Source organism: Protopterus annectens, chromosome 14.part0 (genome assembly GCF_019279795.1).
Source record: "Protopterus annectens isolate FY-2018-M chromosome 14.part0, PAN1.0, whole genome shotgun sequence".
Classification (NCBI taxonomy): Eukaryota; Metazoa; Chordata; order Ceratodontiformes; family Protopteridae; genus Protopterus; species Protopterus annectens.
The window spans coordinates 538,018,547-538,036,543 of record NC_056748.1 but is presented as its reverse complement, the minus strand read 5'-3'; the positions used below and the strand labels follow the sequence as shown (position 1 = coordinate 538,036,543).

The 17,997-nt window shown below is 34.8% G+C and overlaps 1 protein-coding gene across 1 annotated transcript in view; it reads right to left on the bottom strand.

Moving 5' to 3' along the window:
- The window catches only part of SFTPD (surfactant protein D), a 362,436-nt gene that overhangs the window by 139,990 nt on the left and 204,449 nt on the right, over window positions 1–17,997 (bottom strand). The window lies entirely within an intron of this gene.

Genomic DNA, 17,997 nt, shown 5'->3' with positions numbered 1-17,997 from the left:
AGCTCATCTAGTAGGACAGAAAGATCATTAAAGAAGAGAATAATTTGGGGGGATGTAGTGTAATGGAGACATTATGTACTTTGTAACAAGTTTTAAGATTAAATAAGCATCTATGATTTGGTGGGTTATAAAAAAAGTAATTTTTAATGTGGAATGTATATGCATATTGACTTATTGGAACATTGCAGATCAGCAAATAAGCAGCACCAAAAACCACAACAAAGAAGAAAACAGGCACAAACACAGAGCTGAGAACACACTGTAAAAGCAAAGAAACCACATTAGGTAATCCACGAAAAATATTTATTAAGAAATGGATCCACAAAGCTTTTGTCCCTGCACAATCAAGAGCTTCATGTGGGACTAGTTTTCCACCTTCTATGAGAAGCTCACACACAGAATTCCTTTCTGAAGTGAACTCAAATGCCACCAGTGCTCCATATTGCAATAAATCGAAATATTCCTGTGGAGGAAGGGAAAATCGCTCAGAAGCCATTGTGTGGGGGTTTGCTTCACTCCAATATGATTTATGCTTTCAGTGGGTTAGCAACAAGCATTATTTTTACTTTTTTAAGTAAAGTGTTACTGGCTGTCACATTTATTTAGACAACCACGTACAGCTTGGTTTTCATAACAGTGAAAGGCAGCCACTTTTCCATAATCCATTATTCACAACAATAAATTATGGCATGTGGGCCTGGAGGAGATAAAAACATGTCTGGAATTGTGATAGGGTTTGGGGGATGGGGAGGACCTGTGAATGAAAGCTTATGCTACTAGTAAGGATGACAAGTAGTAAAAATGGGAATCTATTGCATCACAGTGGGTTGGAGTAAGGCAGATGTCTTATTGAACCCTCTGGAATGTATTGTTGGTACAGCATCTACTCCCTGATTTTGGAGTTGAGGAATGAGAGTGATTAGATGTGGATGACTAAGTTGTTCTGAATTAGGGGAAGATAATAGCTGAGGTTTTAAATCACTGAAAGCGTTATGGGGGTGGGTAGAAATTTTCTGTGGGTAAGTTAGAGAACTTCAGGATAGACATGTGGTGTCTTGCAAAGGAGAAAGTGTTATTCAGTGGTACTTGCTGCCATATTTGTGATATAGGCAATGGCATTTGAGAATTTTTGCTGCTGGAAGAGAAGCAGCTGACCTGCTAGGGTCTGTCCAATGGTCTTTTATACCACGTAGTAGGCAGTCCATAGTTGGTATGGTGACAATATTCCAAGTAAGGGTAAGGGCATTGAGCTACTTAGAGCCATGATTTGGAATCTGAGAAATATTAATAAACACATTAAAAAAAGAACTGTGATGGTTAGATTAGTGAGAGAGCATGAAGGGATAGTGAGGCTGCTGGCATTGAAGTTGTGAGCAAAGGAAGCTAGAAGCTTTCAGTGACATAGTTAGCAGTGCTTGAGAGTGTCATATATTAAGAAACAGACTAAGATAATGAAGGGGCAGAGGAAGAATTAAAAGTTGTGTAATGAGATAGGGTATAATAATTAATCTTGCCCTATGTGATGGATGGAATCAATTTGACTATATTTGGTGTTGATGATGTCTTATGTATTGATATGACCACTGGTGTGAACTAGAGGATTGAGATGTTGGGTTCAGGGGCTAGGAGAAATTCTTCAATGGGGGGTGGATAATACTGAACTGCCAGTGGCTCAACAGATAGCATACTTGCCTTTAGTGATGGAAGATTGGAGGGCTGTGGGTTCTATTTCCATACCAAGTAATTGATACTGACACTGCAGTGCAGCATAAAGGGGGTGCTGCACTACTGAGTCTGCTGACCTTCAAATGACGTGTTAAACTGAGGTCTCATCTGCTTGAGTTGATGATAGGTGGAAGGAAAAGATCCCATGGCACCTATCAAAAAGATTAGGAGTGCTTTATTTATATAACAAAACAGTATTTTCATATTATTTACATATTTATAAAATTTACATTTACTTGTTACACATTCATACACATTTTATATCACATTTCTATCCCTATCAGACCCCCAGTCCTTTTTCCATAACTACCATCTAATTTTGTTCACTGTTACTGTCAAAATCCATTTTCCATTAAACATAATTTAATTTATCATTTCATTGAATTTATCCCATATAAAATAAAACATTTTTATCAACTCTTTTAACATATCTTTTAGCTATATTTTATAATACCCATATTTAATCATGTTCATAATTATCTTATCTAATTTTTCAATACCTGCAAAAAGTTTTCTTTATACAACTTTTTCCATAACGTCATTGCTTTTACATTTCAAAAACATGTTAGGTAGTTTCCTCTTCACCACAATATAAACATATTCTTTCACTTTTCTTTTTACATTGCATATTCTAGTTTACTAGAAATTTTCTATTATTAGACTTGAAAAAAATCTTGGTATTCTATTTCTTATTACACTATTAAGGCCTTATTTTTATAGCTTTTTTTTTTCATCTGCTAAATTTTCCCATGGTTTAACAATATAATAGTGCATCATTGTATTCTTGCAATCATTTTCTCTCTTTTTCTATTTTGTGATGTTTTCTTTTCCATATTAATATTTTTTCTTGGTAACATTTAATTTCTTCAATTTTACATTCTTTGTCTCATTTACTTCTTCTTATTGTATCAAAAAAAGCACAAAAGTATACAAATTATAGAAAAACAGAGTCAGCACTCCTGGAACCGCACACTTCAAAAGCTCAAGTGAATCCTTGTAGTAAATGACCGCAAAACACTTTGTGAGCAGTAAAAACACTTTTTATTGAACTAAAATAACAAATAGATAAGCACTTTCATCAAGAACCTCTGATGCCAATATGGCTCCATTTGGTTTGTCCATTTCTTTAAATAATGATGGTGACTTTAAAGTTTACATTTATTTTAGTGTACCTATTGACAGTACAGACTGTGATATTTTTGCTAGAGGATTGACTTTTGTTCCTGATAAAAGTACCAATATTGAAACAACATTACTGGATTTGAAACTGTATATTAGAAAGTTGAATCTGAATGTGTTATTTAAGGATTGTAGGTAAATTATGGATCCCATTAGGTTATCCAGTACCTTTAACCCCCCATTCATCCCTCACTATAGCTTTCCGAAAAGATTTGTGAACTAGATTTGAGAAATGTTAAAATGGCAAAAAAGCAAAAATTGAATTTAAAACAAGATGAAATGAATAAGCTAAGACAACTTTCTGATAATAAGGACCTCCGGATAATGAAACCGGATAAGGGGGGGGGTGGAATTGTCATGATGAATATGTTGGACTACAATAATAAAATGAGGTGTTCGCTTGCAGGTAAAGCTTACATGCAATCTTCATTTAATGAACTGCATGGTGCATATAAGAAAGTGAGAAGAGTTTTACAGGATTTATTTCTTGAAGGTAGTCTCTCTCTCTCTCTCTCTCTGGATGATATCAATTTTTTTAAGTATAGCAAAACCTAGGATCCCTGTCATTTTTGGGTTACCCAAGATACATAAAGATTTAGAACAACCACCCATGTGACCCATAGTTTATACCAGGGACTCCATTACCAACCCTATAGCCAGATTCTTGGACATCAGATTGAAGGACTTTGTTCAACAAAAACCTTTATTATACAAGGATTCATGGGACGTTTTGAAAAAGATTAATGTGTTAGAATTTGATGAAACAGTCAGTTTCATCACAATTGATGTCAGAGATTTATACAAGGTAATATCGCATACCATAGGCATGGGATGATTTTGTGATTTTTTTCGGTATCATTGGTAACATAAATACACTTGCTAAATATGCTATTTTCCCCACTAAAACTGAATGTATAAAATAAATATTTTTTTCTAGATGATAATCTATGTTTTCCAAAACAAGCAAAATTCTTTTAACTCTCCTAGTATCTTTTCCCATTGCATCCTACTTACAATCATGTTACCAAATTTTAAACCTAAGACAGAAATTCCATTCATTGTAAATTGTATTTCTTCTATCTTAACCATATCTCCTAACCCTTTACTTTGTCCCTTGTTTAAAGTCACCCCTATTGCTTCTTAACATTCATTTAAATAATGTTTTTTTTATCTACATCTTGTTTTTTTACAATTACTACATCATCTGCATAAGTTAAGGGTGGAGTTCATAAGGTTTCAGGTGTTACATACTCTGCTTTCTTCATTTTATAATGCATTTTGTGTACAATTGCATTCATACTTAAAGCAAAGAGCATACAACTAATTAGACATCCCTGTTCAACACCCCTCCTTATTTGTACCTCCTTAAGTAGCCAGCCATTTGCCAATATTTTTACTTTATTTCTATAAATAGACATATATACTTTCCCAGTTTTCCTCACTTATATGACATTCTTTCATTATCTCCCATACTATTCCATGTCCTATTGTATTAAATGTCTTATTAAGATGCCCTATCATAAGTTTAGCCTTTCCTCCTCTATCTGTAATATTATCCACAATCTCACTTGCTGTTATTGTAACTATTGACATCCCTTCCTCTTTATGCTATACGTGTCCCAAAACACTTTTCATATTGGTTTCAAATCTTTTCTGTAATATTTTCATATAAATCTTATAATCGTTATTGTTCAAAACTAATGATCTCAAGTTCTTCATTATATTTTTATCTTTCTTCAAGATAAAGTTAAGCATTCCACCACATAATTCAATATACACAAAACCTTTATTTAGCCACTCTTTCAAAATCTTGAAAAAATATTATTTTTGTCATTCTGTTAAATTTAGATACATTTCATATCCTATTCCATCTGGCCCTGCAGCCAGACTTATATTTACTTGTCCTAATACTTTATCTAATTCATATAAAGAAATCTCCTTTTCAAAGTTTTATTTTCTTGTTCTGGAAAATTTTTTTACTTCTCCTATTAGTTTATTGTCTTCTTTTCTTCTTTAAACACCACTTGTACATATTATATAATAATATTCATAATTTATTCCTGAGTTCTTTCTATTTCTCATTTTGTATTTTTCATTTCCCTCATTACACTATGTCCCTTTACTAGTCTACTTTAATATGTAGAAACTTCATTTTCCTTGTTAAAAATATATTTGCATGACTAATAGCTCTTTATTTTCTCTCGATTATTTTATATAATTATTTATCTTTATCAAAATACTCTCTATAATTATTTTCTAAATATCCCAATGCATCTTTATATATTCTTTTATACTTTTCTTTATCCACTTTTCTTCCATCATATAATCACTATAAATAACATTTTTATATTTAATCTTAAAATTCATCCACCATGCAGACCAATCTTTATAGAAAGCTCTAATTGTAATATAATCTCTCCATAACTGCATTATTAATCTTTTACTTCTTTATACCAGTTTTTCTCATTTAACCTTTTTATTCATTTACATATTTTATATTATATATTCCTTATTTTCATTTATCTCTATATTTATTGATAAATTATCTGAAATACCTGTTTCACTTGATTCCCTTCCCTTATGAGTAGTCCTTCTGATATCTATATCAGTTCTATATGTACCATTTCTATAAGTCCATGAATGTCTATCCCAGAATATTAATTTACCACTTATAATAGTTTTCTTACATTATTTCCTTTCTTTTTATCTTTATCTAAGTTAATTAAAATGAAAATTTCCTGTCAATATAATATTCATATTTACCGCTACATAGCCTAAAATTTGATGAAATAAATGTTTTCTTTCTTTGCAAGTAACATAAACATGTGATGCTATAATTCTATATATTTGTTCTTCTGATTTTAAGTCTACAATAGTTAATCTTTCCATTATTACTAAAGTTATATTTAATATTCCAGAACATCTATCATTTCCTAAACTATAAATTATCTTTTCCTTGCGATAATTTTTCTGTTTGTAATCTTTATTCATTTGATAAGAATCTTGTATTTTCTAGTATAATTACATCTACATCACATGTATTACACCATTCCAAAACCCCTATCATTCTTATTTTATTTTTAATGCTATTCAAATTCACATTCACAAAAAGTATCCTAAAGTTATTACTTTCCATTTACCTTAACTTTCTCGAGATTTTAATTATATTTTACTTCTCATCCGATTACTTTCTTTTTTCTGTTTTGAATATTCTTTTAAATCTTCTTTTTCCATTGTTTACATTTTTACCAATCAAATTCTTCTTTTTTCTTTTTACTACTTCCTAACTTTATAGCTTTCTCTTCACTTATTTCAGAACCTTCCCCATTCCTTCATTCTTATTTCTTTATTTATCTTCTTTATATAACCTTTCTTCTATCTCCATCACTTCTAACAAGTCTTCTATTTGTTCTTTTTCTTCTTTTTTAACTTCACTTTCATTATTTTCAGTCTTACAATCCATCCATGAATGACTAATTTTTGTTATATTTGTAACACTACAGTTCACATTATTTTGCATCATGACCTAGTTCCCAACATTTCTTTTTATCAAAATTATTTATCAAATGTCCTTCTTTTTCACAAAAGAAACATGGTTTAGGCTGTCCCTAATATTTTACAACACTCTTATTTCCTTCAAACTTTATTATACTTAGAATATGTATAATTGTATCCTTTTCTGTTTTTAACACACTAATGCATTCCCATCCACCAGCCCATAAGCCCTATTTATCATGAACTTTTGCAATATCCAGTTCTTCTTTGGATAAACATTCAAATGTCCATTTAAAGTCTGTCTTTCTACTTCTATTCAAAATTCTACATGATTCTTCTGTTTTGTTTCCCTGTTAAATATTTTTATTATATATAATTTCCAGGGATAACAGTTCTTCTTTTTTCACATTTTCAAAGAAAAAATTCCATTGCATAAACATTCTCACATATAATGTCACAAAATGTTTCTGTTTATAAGAATAAAAGCTTTGGCCTTTTACATCCAAAAGAACCATTAAGTTACCCAAAAATTCATACCTATCCAGTTCTTGTTCTTCTTTATTTTGAATTCATACCATATACTTTTGCTTCACATTCTCTGTTGCTTTCTGTTTCTTTTCTGTTGTTCCTCTAGCATATTCCTTCACCTTTTCTATATAAGAAATCCTTTATGTTTCACCATCATCTTTCAGAATTGATTCTGCTTCTTCTTTTCATATTTCATCCACAATATCTGCCCATGAAACATTTCCTTAATTTTCTGGCTGAATCTCATCAGCATTTCTTTTAATATATCATCCCACAACCCCCCGACTGTAGGATTATAATAACACGACTCACTCATTGACTCCTCTTCAGCTTCAGCAAGCAGATGTTGATGAAAAATAACCTCTGACTCTTCCCTAACTTTGTTGGAACTCTCTGCAGTACTGGCATTCATCTCTATGCCTTCTGCCATTCTGTCCAAATCATGCTCCATCCTCCCAGCTGCCACTGCATTAGGAATGGGACATGTGTGGTCTCTCATTACCTCTAGGGTTTTGAGGAGGGGAAGTTTCCCAGTGCCCTGACTAAAATTTTTCTAGTTATATAAATACCATCTTGGGTCGCCTCTGAAAAGAGGCTACTAGCCTAGGGGACTACCCTGGTCAACAAAGGATAAATACAATTAAATAAAATGAAATAAAAACATACTACCTTTCAGTGGAAAAACACAAAACATAAGGATCATAAAAAATTAATCATACCACTTTTTAACAAAGAAACATGCCAGGACTACTTTACAAAACACTCTTTGCAATTATTCTGTTTTATTATTAACTGATCCCTCCAGACTCTTTAGTTCAAACAGCAAAGATACATGAACATTTCTGCAGTATTTCAGATTTTATTATTAGCCCTGACTCAGATGTACGAAGTATTACTTTTAACCTCTTTGTTTGTTCCTTCCTTGCTTCCATCCATCCATCCATCCATCCATCCATCCATCCATCCATCCACCCATCCATCCATCCATCCAAGCTAGTCATCTGTCTAAGCCATTTGTTCAAATGAGGATTAGGATGTAATTCTTTACCTGCTATTCTTATCACCAAGTAGATTAAACTACTATTTACCCTGAGTTTATAATCCTGATAAACTCTAATCCTACACACATGGCAATACTGAATTTTGAAGTAATCATGACTAAGGTCAAACACTTACTGAAGCAATGGATAATCCGATATTTACCAGTTACCACTGCAGCAAATACTGAACTTTATACAAAAGTAATCTACTATTAAACTTCTTAGGTGCCTCCTTAAGCCTACAGTAGGTTTGGCACATCATATTTGATTTAGGGTAACCAGATGTATCCCTATAATCTAGATCAGCAATAATTACACCTGATTTTGATAAGGCCTACATAGCCCTGTGGAAGACCAAAAATAATTTATTATGTATCCTTTGCAAACTAAATCTGGCTGAATGGATAAATCTTGTCAATGAAATAAATGTACTATTTCTAAAATATTTACAGACACATTCAGTTGCACATAAATCATGTTTGTATACTTATTTAAGGATGTTAGATTTTAGGACATTAATGTAATTATATCATTGAAATACTAGTTTGTCTAGTATTCTCTGTATAAGAATCTGAAGTTTTTTGTTAGATGACATTTATAATCTAAACACTCCACGATTATGCATACTGGGCCAATGTACCTTCTTATGTTGCAGTCATGAATACAGCTCAAATAAGGTTTAAATGCTAGTGACCAAAACCTAACTAATTTTATGGTCAGCAACTTTGATGTTATGGATGTTATGGACTCTCTAAGCATTAATGTAAACACAAAACCATGTATTTAACAAACACAAATGTACACAATAGTAATGATTAAACCCTCCTGGGGCAGTGTGGCAAAATGTTCATATCTCACTTCCACAAAAAACGACAATACCTTTCCAGATACAAACTTACAGGCAGTGTTCCAATCACTCACCTCACCTGTACAACAGCAAAACACCTTTCTACATCTCACTAAACAGCTGTCAGAATTCTTAGTCAAGCAGCATAAAAAAGTGCTTACTTCAAATCTCAACTGTAGAAAAAAGATGGGAGGGAAAAGAAGGGGCCCCTTTTCCTATTAAAGGGACGGGATCACTTCTGCTATCCCATCAATGTCTTCATCACCTACCCTTATCAATTAAGGTTGGCTGAGTAGATGAAAACCAGACACAGTGTCAGAGAGGCTGAACTAACCTAACTTAACCCTTTTGTTAAGTTAGGTTAACCTAACTTTATTAGATAGTGGATAATCCTTCTCTGAAAACTACTAATACCTCTTAATTTTGTATTACTGAGCACCTATGAAGCATTATCTTCTCGGTTTTTAAGAAGTTAACCTTGTTTCTTGTTCATTGCAGTTGCATTAGCCATCGTGTATATTTATTTAATTGTAAATTTATATTCAGCTAGGCATGATCTTAAATAATGTTTATGTATTATATAAAACAATATGCCATCTATGTCTTTGGCTTGAGTCATTGTGAACAAGAATCTTCATTATCCTTCTATCCATTTAACCAGCAGACAAACAAAAATACAGACAGACAAACTATAATGTTTAACTATCCATTTCATCATGTTTTTCTTCAGAACTGAAATCAGTTCATATAAATTATGATGAACATGGACAAAACAGGTACAAAAGTTCGGTAGAAAGATTTTCAGCCTTCCACAAGACAAATGAGGAGCAAAAAATGTATTTGAGTTGTTGGTCTTAGACTTTTAATAGAATCAAATTAATAATTAATGGTTACATCTGTACATTGTAGTAAATTAGATATCTTTGTGATGATACATTTAGTCTAATCTATTTCACTATTTTCTAACAATATACTGAATACTAATATTCATAAATAATTGTTATTGTCTCTTGTAAAGGTATCCTAGAATCTCTAGATTCACATTTCTTAATTGTGCTTTGGCTCTGATGTTGTGATTTATAAATATGTATGCAAAACATAAAAGTCTGATGAAAAGGTTAAAAAGAAGTGATTCAAAGATTGAACTGAATGGTATAAATGCCATGTTTTTTCATCATAGCACTTTTAAGTTTGCACTTAACTGACATAGAACAAGGCAGACAGCATCCTAGTAGATGATGGCTGGAGCTATTTAATGGATATATGTCATTTGATTGAATGCTCATTTGATTTAATCCCAAACAGTCAAAAAACTTTGATGGTGTCATTTCATAGCATAGGAGTTTTTATGGAAGTATGTGTGGACTCAAATGGTCAGCCACATGCTGCACCACTAGATCTGTAGATGTTTGTATGTAAGCTCCAGCACTGATTCATTGTATATGACAATGATTCACTGTGTGCAGCACTGATTCATTGTGTATGCCACTGATTCAGTGTGTGTGGCACTGATTCATTGTGCATGGCAGTGATTCACTGTGTGTGGCACTGATTCACTTTGTGTCACTGATTGTCTGTGGCACTGATTCATTGTGTGTGGCACTGATTCAGTATGTGTGGCACTGATTCATTGTGTGTGGCACTGATTCACTGTATGTGGCACAGATTAATTGTACATGACACTGATTCACTGTGTGTGGCACTGATTCACTGTGTATGGCAGCGATTCACTGTGTGTGGTACTGATTCATTGTGTGTGGTAGTGATTCACTGTGTGTGGCACTGATTCATTATGTGTGGTAGTGATTCACTGTATGTGGCACTGATTCATTGTGTGTGGCACTGATTCACTGTGAGTGGTACTGATTCATTGTGTGTGGCAGTGATTCACTGTGTATGGCAGTGATTCACTGTGTGTGGCATTAATTCATTGTGTGTGGCATTAGTGTGCAGCACTGATTTACTGTGTGTGGCACTGATTCATTGTATGTGGCACTGATTCACTGTGCATGGCACTGATTCACAGTGTGTGGCACTGATTCACTGTGTGTGGCAGTGATTCACTGTGTGTGGCACTGATTCAATCTGTGTGGCAGTCATTCACTGTGTGTGGTATTGGTTCATTGTGTGTGGCATTACTGTGTGTGTTCTCATTGATTCACCATGTGGCACAGATTCATTGTGTGTGGCACTAATTCACTGTGTGTGGTACTGATTCAGTGTGTGTGTGTGGCACTGATTCATTGTGTGTGGCAATGATTCACTGTGTGTGGTACTGATTCATTGTGTGTGGCAGTGATTCACTGTGAGTGGTACTGATTCATTGTGTGTGGCATTGATTCACTGTGTGTGGTACTGATTCACTGTGCATGGCACTGATTCACTGTGTGTGGTACTGATTCATTGTGTGTGGTAGTGATTCACTGTGTGTGGTACTGATTCATTGTGTGTGGCAGTGATTCACTGTGCATGGCACTGATTCATTGTGTGTGGTAGTGATTCACTGTGTGTGGCACTGATTCATGGTGTGTGGCACTGATTCACTGTGAGTGGCACTGATTCATTGTGTGCGGCAGTGATTCACTGTGAGTGGTACTGATTCACTGTGTGTGCCAGTGATTCACTGTGTATGGCAGTGATTCACTGTGTGTAACACTGATTCATTGTGTGTGGCATTACTGTGTGTGGCACTGATTCACAGTGTGTGGCACAGATTCACTGTGTGTGACAGTGATTCACTGTGTGTGGCAGTCATTCACTGTGTGTGGCACTGATTCATTGTGTGTGGCACTGATTCACTGTGAGTGGTACTATTTCATTGTGCGTGGCAGTGATTCACTCTGAGTGGTATGTGTGACAGTGATTCACTGTGTGTGGCAGTCATTCACTGTGTGTGGCACTGATTCATTGTGTGTGGCACTGATTCACTGTGAGTGGTACTATTTCATTGTGCGTGGCAGTGATTCACTCTGAGTGGTACTGATTCATTGTGTGTGGCAGGCATTCACTGTGTATGGCAGGGATTCACTGTGTGTGGCACTGATTCATTGCATGTGGCATCACTATGTGTGGCACTGATTCACTGTGTATGGCACTGATTCACTGTGTGTGGCACTGTTTCACTGTGCATGGCACTGATTCACTGTGGGTGGTACTGATTCACTGTGTGTGTTAGTGATTCACTGTGTGTGGTACTGATTCATTGTGTGTGGCAGTGATTCACTGTGTGTGGCACTGATTCATTGTGTGTGGTAGTGATTCACTGTGTGTGGCACTGATTCATTGTGTGTGGCACTTATTCTCTGTGAGTGGTACTGATTCATTGTGTGCGGCAGTGATTCACTGTGAGTGGTACTGATTCACTGTTTGTGGCAGTGATTCACTGTGTGTGGCACTGATTCACTGTGTGTGGCATTACTGTGTGTGGCAATGATTTACTGTGTGTGGCACTGATTTATTGTGTGTGGCACTGATTCACTGTGCATGGCACTGATTCACTGTGTGTGGCACTGATTCACTGTGTGTGACAGTAATTCACTGTGTGTGGCACTGATTCATTGTGTGTGGCAGTCACTCACTGTGTGTGGCACTGATTCATTGTGTGTGGCATTACTGTGTGTGTGCTCACTGATTCACTGTGTGGCACTGATTCATTGTGTGTGGCACTGATTCACTGTTTGTGGTACTGATTCAGAGTGTGTGTGGCACTGATTCATTGTATGTGGCAGTGATTCACTGTGTGTGGGACTGATTCATTGTGTGTGGCAGTGATTCACTGTGAATGGTACTGATTCATTGTGTGTGGCAGTGATTCACTGTGTATGGCATGATTCACTGTGTGTGGCACTGATTCGTTGTATGTGGCATCACTGTGTGTGGCACTGATTCACTGTGTGTGGCACTGATTCACTGTGCATGGCACTGATTCACTGTGCGGCACTGATTCACTGTATGTGGCAGTGATTCATTGTTTGTGGCACTGGTTTACTGTGTGTGGCACTGATTCATTGTGTGTGGCACTGATTCACTGTGTATGGCACTAATTCATTGTGTGTGGCACTGATTCACTGTGTGTGGCACTGATTCATTGTGTGTGGCACTGATTCACTCTGTGTGGCACTGATTCATTGTGTGTGGCAATGATTCACTGTGTGTGGTACTGATTAATTTTGTGTGGCAGTGATTCACTGTGAGTGGTGCTAATTCATTGTGTGTGTCAATGATTCACTGTGTATGGCAGTGATTCACTGTGTGTGGCACTGATTCACTGTGCGTGGCATTACTGTGTGTGGCAATGATTTACTGTGTGTGGCACTGATTTATTGTGTGTGGCACTGATTCACTGTGCATGGCACTGATTCACTGTGTGTGGCACTGATTCACTGTGTGTGACAGTAATTCACTGTGTGTGGCACTGATTCATTGTGTGTGGCAGTCACTCACTGTGTGTGGCACTGATTCATTGTGTGTGGCATTACTGTGTGTGTGCTCACTGATTCACTGTGTGGAACTGATTCATTGTGTGTGGCACTGATTCACTGTTTGTGGTACTGATTCAGAGTGTGTGTGGCACTGATTCATTGTATGTGGCAGTGATTCACTGTGTGTGGGACTGATTCATTGTGTGTGGCAGTGATTCACTGTGAATGGTACTGATTCATTGTGTGTGGCAGTGATTCACTGTGTATGGCATGATTCACTGTGTGTGGCACTGATTCGTTGTATGTGGCATCACTGTGTGTGGCACTGATTCACTGTGTGTGGCACTGATTCACTGTGCATGGCACTGATTCACTGTGCGGCACTGATTCACTGTATGTGGCAGTGATTCATTGTTTGTGGCACTGGTTTACTGTGTGTGGCACTGATTCATTGTGTGTGGCACTGATTCACTGTGTATGGCACTAATTCATTGTGTGTGGCACTGATTCACTGTGTATGGCGCTGATTCACTGTGCATGGCACTGATTCACTGTGTGTGGCACTGATTCACTGTGTGTGGCAGTGACTCACTGTGTGTGGCACTGATTCATTGTGTGTGGCAGTGATTCACTGTGTGTGGCACTGATTTACTGTGCACAGCATTACTGTGTGTGTGCTCACTGATTCACTGTATGTGGCACTGATTCATTGTGTGTGACACTGATTCACTGTGTGGCATTGATTTACTGTGGGTGGCATTGATTCATTGTGTATGTGTGCCATTTTTTCTTCCTCTGCAGTTTTTCAGCCATGGAATTTGTATATATAAGTATGGCTGGGTGGCTCCCATGCAAAAAATGTGGTATATTTGTTGTGGAGGTTTTCAGTCAAATAAGTTTTCAATTAAATGAGTTTTCAAATAAATGGTTTCAACTATATGGGCTTCAATTAAATAAGCATTCAATCAAATGAAGTAGATCCTATTCAACATATCTATCAGTATAAAATAAATCCATTAATTCTGGACTCTTGGTTCTCTGTAACTTAAAATATGTCAGTGCTGTGTGGAGAAAAACTAAACTCTTGTACTGACTCCATCTTAGTCACAGTGTCTTCATTCTGCAGGTACTCTGCCTGAAGACTTTACGTTATGTTTTGTGCGCCCCTGAAAGCCTAGCTACAGTTTTTTCTGATATACTTATTGAACTTTGGTAATGTTATTTCAAAATGAAGGGTAAATGTATCATAGGTACAAGCAGTACTATGGGTGGTTAGAGTAAACAATCACAGACAGAAAGTTTCAGTCATTAGAAAGTGTATCTAGAGGTGAGAAGTTTTGAAACTTAAACAAAAATCCCACCAGCCAACAAACCCATGTACCTTAAAAACTTGTAGTGACAAATATAAACCTGACAGCTTTTATCTAAAAAGACTTCTTCAGAGTGACAAACAAGAGAAGTCAATTGCAATATATAGAATTGATAACCCAATCAGAAATGAGAATCGATTAATCTAAAGCCACTAGAAAGATGTTGTTAAAAAGAAACTAACTGAAAAATGCTGTTTGGAAATACTGTTTAAAAAGTACTGTTTAGAAAATAAGTGGATAGACACCAGTCACGGCAACAACAGAAATAATCCAACGAACTAGCTGGTGAAAAATAGGATGCACAATAAAACGTTAACCGATGGAAAGTAAAAAAAATACTTTATTCGACCAAAATAAACTCATATGCATAAAGCTTAGGCATTAAGTGCTTTCATCCACAATAGTGGACTTCTTCAGAATGCCATAATGCAAAACAAACAACCATTTAAAAACTTTTTGGCGCCAATCCCGCCTTCATTCCATACTATCTGAAAGTCATATACCACTAGTATATCCTATATTCATACGTACGTTGATTCCATATAAGCGTCAACTATCTAACTTTAATATAAATATCAATATCTCTTATCTTAAAAATATATATTCATCGAATACAAGTGAATATATAGTGTAATTTAAAAAAAACATGTTATAAGACTATTAAAATACAATAACAATTTAAATATATATATAAATGTTAAAATATTAAAATATAACTTAATAAATATTCCTAATGGATACCATTTTCAAAGTTTTTGACTGTCCAAGCTTATACCTATATACTTCATACAGAAAAGACCCACATCATGTAAACTATATACTCTTGTACAGTTGCACATTAAATAAATACATAACTACTATAAAACCCCATCCTTAAGTATAAAGCACTCTATCTTAATACTAAGATAGGTTTTATAGTGAAGTAATCATTAAGACCTGGTTTACTGCCAGCATCTGTAAAAATTTGCCAAATTACTTCTTTACGACTTAGTAAAGCTTTATAGTTTGCACCCGTTATGTTGATTGTAACCTGATCAATAATGCCAAACTTAAAATAGTGTTTATCACCATAATCAAATATATTCCTACTAAGGGCATTGTTCATATCTTTGGTCCTAATAGAATATAAATGGTCATAAATACATTTCTTAAAGGACCGCTCAGTCTTACCGATATAATAACTTGAGCAAGTCATACACTTTGGTAAATATATAATATTCTTCGTATTACAATTGCCTTTTCTAAATTTTATTATGGTCCTATTAATATTTTCTAATATAATTTCTTCTTTTTCCAAAATGGCATAACATTGGTTACAAGAACCACATTTTTTTGTGCTACCATATTTAATAATTCCTCTATTTGAGGATGAAAGTTGTTCAAGTTTCCTTTTAATGTTGCAACCTGTTTTATATACAAATAACAGGGCCCTACCCACAGATTTGTATACATCGTCATCTATAATTAACATATTCCAATGGTTCCTAATAATATTTTTTATATATTCCACATAGGGAGAGTATTCCAAAATACAAGCTCTCATACATTTATGATTTATGTACTTAGATTCATTCGTTGTTAGTTCCCTTCCTAATACTGGTAAATATTTCTTACCCCATTGTTCTAATATGTATGATGAGATGTTATTTAACATTAATTGTGGGTAGCCTCTATTACTAAACATATCCTTGATAAGTTCTATTTCTGATGCGACGTCATTAAATTCTAAAGTCATCCGTGCTGCACGGATGCACTGACCCTTAAATATACTTGACAACGTCTTACGAGGGTGGCAACTAGTGTAGTCTAAGTAACTATTTGAAATTGTTTTTTTCCTATGTATATTTCATTTGAAACCTTTACTCGTTTTGGTTATGAGAATATCCAAATAAGGGATGCTGTCAGTATTATGTGTGTATGTGAATTTAAAAAAAACAACTAGAATTATTCAAAAATGTCATTTGGGTATCCACACTTGTTTGATCACCATCCCATAGTACAAAAATGTCGTCCAAAAAATGCAAATAGTAAATGACATTTCTATAAAATGTACTATTGAATAATTGTATGATTTCCCACTCTAACATTACTAGGTTTGCATATGTGGGAGCGCAAGCCGCTCCCATAGCCACACCCTTCACTTCTTTGAAGTACTCTCCTTCAAATTGTATATAATTATAATCAAGAACTACCAACACTAATTCCATAATTACCATTATTCGTTCCCAATCTAGGTCTGAATATTTAGTCAAACTATTACAAAAATATTCAAGACCAATTTCCTTGGGGATACTAGAGAAAAGGTCAATAACATCTATAGTTAAAAAAGCACAGTTCTCAGTATATTTATCATTTGTAAGTTTAGCTAAAAATGACCATGAGTCTTTGACTAAATGTTCAATATTTTGATAAATTGGTATAAGCCATCTATCAATTGCAACACCGATGTGATAAGCCTTTGAATGATTACCCGATACTATAGGGCGGAACGGAGGATGGTCTATATTTTTATGAATTTTAGGTATCCCTACTATATGTGCCAATGTCGGATATTCGACCTTTATATAATCATAAATGTCCTTGGTGATATGCTGATCTAAAAATAATTCTTCAATACACATATCAATAAGTTTATACCCGATGTTAATCTCATTTAGGGATACAGATTCGTAATTACCTGAGTCATGCAATATCTTATAAATTTCATTAATGTAATCATAAGTGTTGTACAACACAACTCCCCCTCCTTTATCGGGTTTCATGACTCTAAGGTCATGATTCATAGTTAATTCCGCCAGGGTATTCCTCTCATTCACATTTAAATTATATTGAACAGTCATTTTTCTAAGATGTCTGTTACTACTGTAAATATTCTTAATCACTGCCTTTTCAAAAAGGCCTATATTAGGAATGTGAAGGGGTATAAAGGAACTATTCTTTTTAAGATTATTTTTCTTATTTTCGTTAGTATTACCAAAACACATAGCTAAATTCAATTTACGTGTAAATAATTTAATTTCAATAATTGTGTCAATCAAATTAAAAGTAGGGGTAGGTACAAATTTCATACCTTTTGTTAAAAGAGTAAAGTGTTCAGGTCTCAGTTCCATATTGGTATAATTGTAGATGTTAAAATTATTATAACTACTTACTATGTCACTGTGAACTGTAATAATAACTTCCAAAGGATCACAGTTAAAATGTAATGTATTACGATTAGTCTCCCTGTGCCTATATGCTAATAGTGGTTCGGTCCCTGTTTCCTCCACTTCCATCCTCTCCTTTGCTTCGCATAACCCCCGTAATGTCTGTTCTTGAAAAAAATTTTTCCTTTGTAAAAATTTCCTCCCCTATATTCATGAGTAGTATAAACTTTGTCATCATGTTCCCAT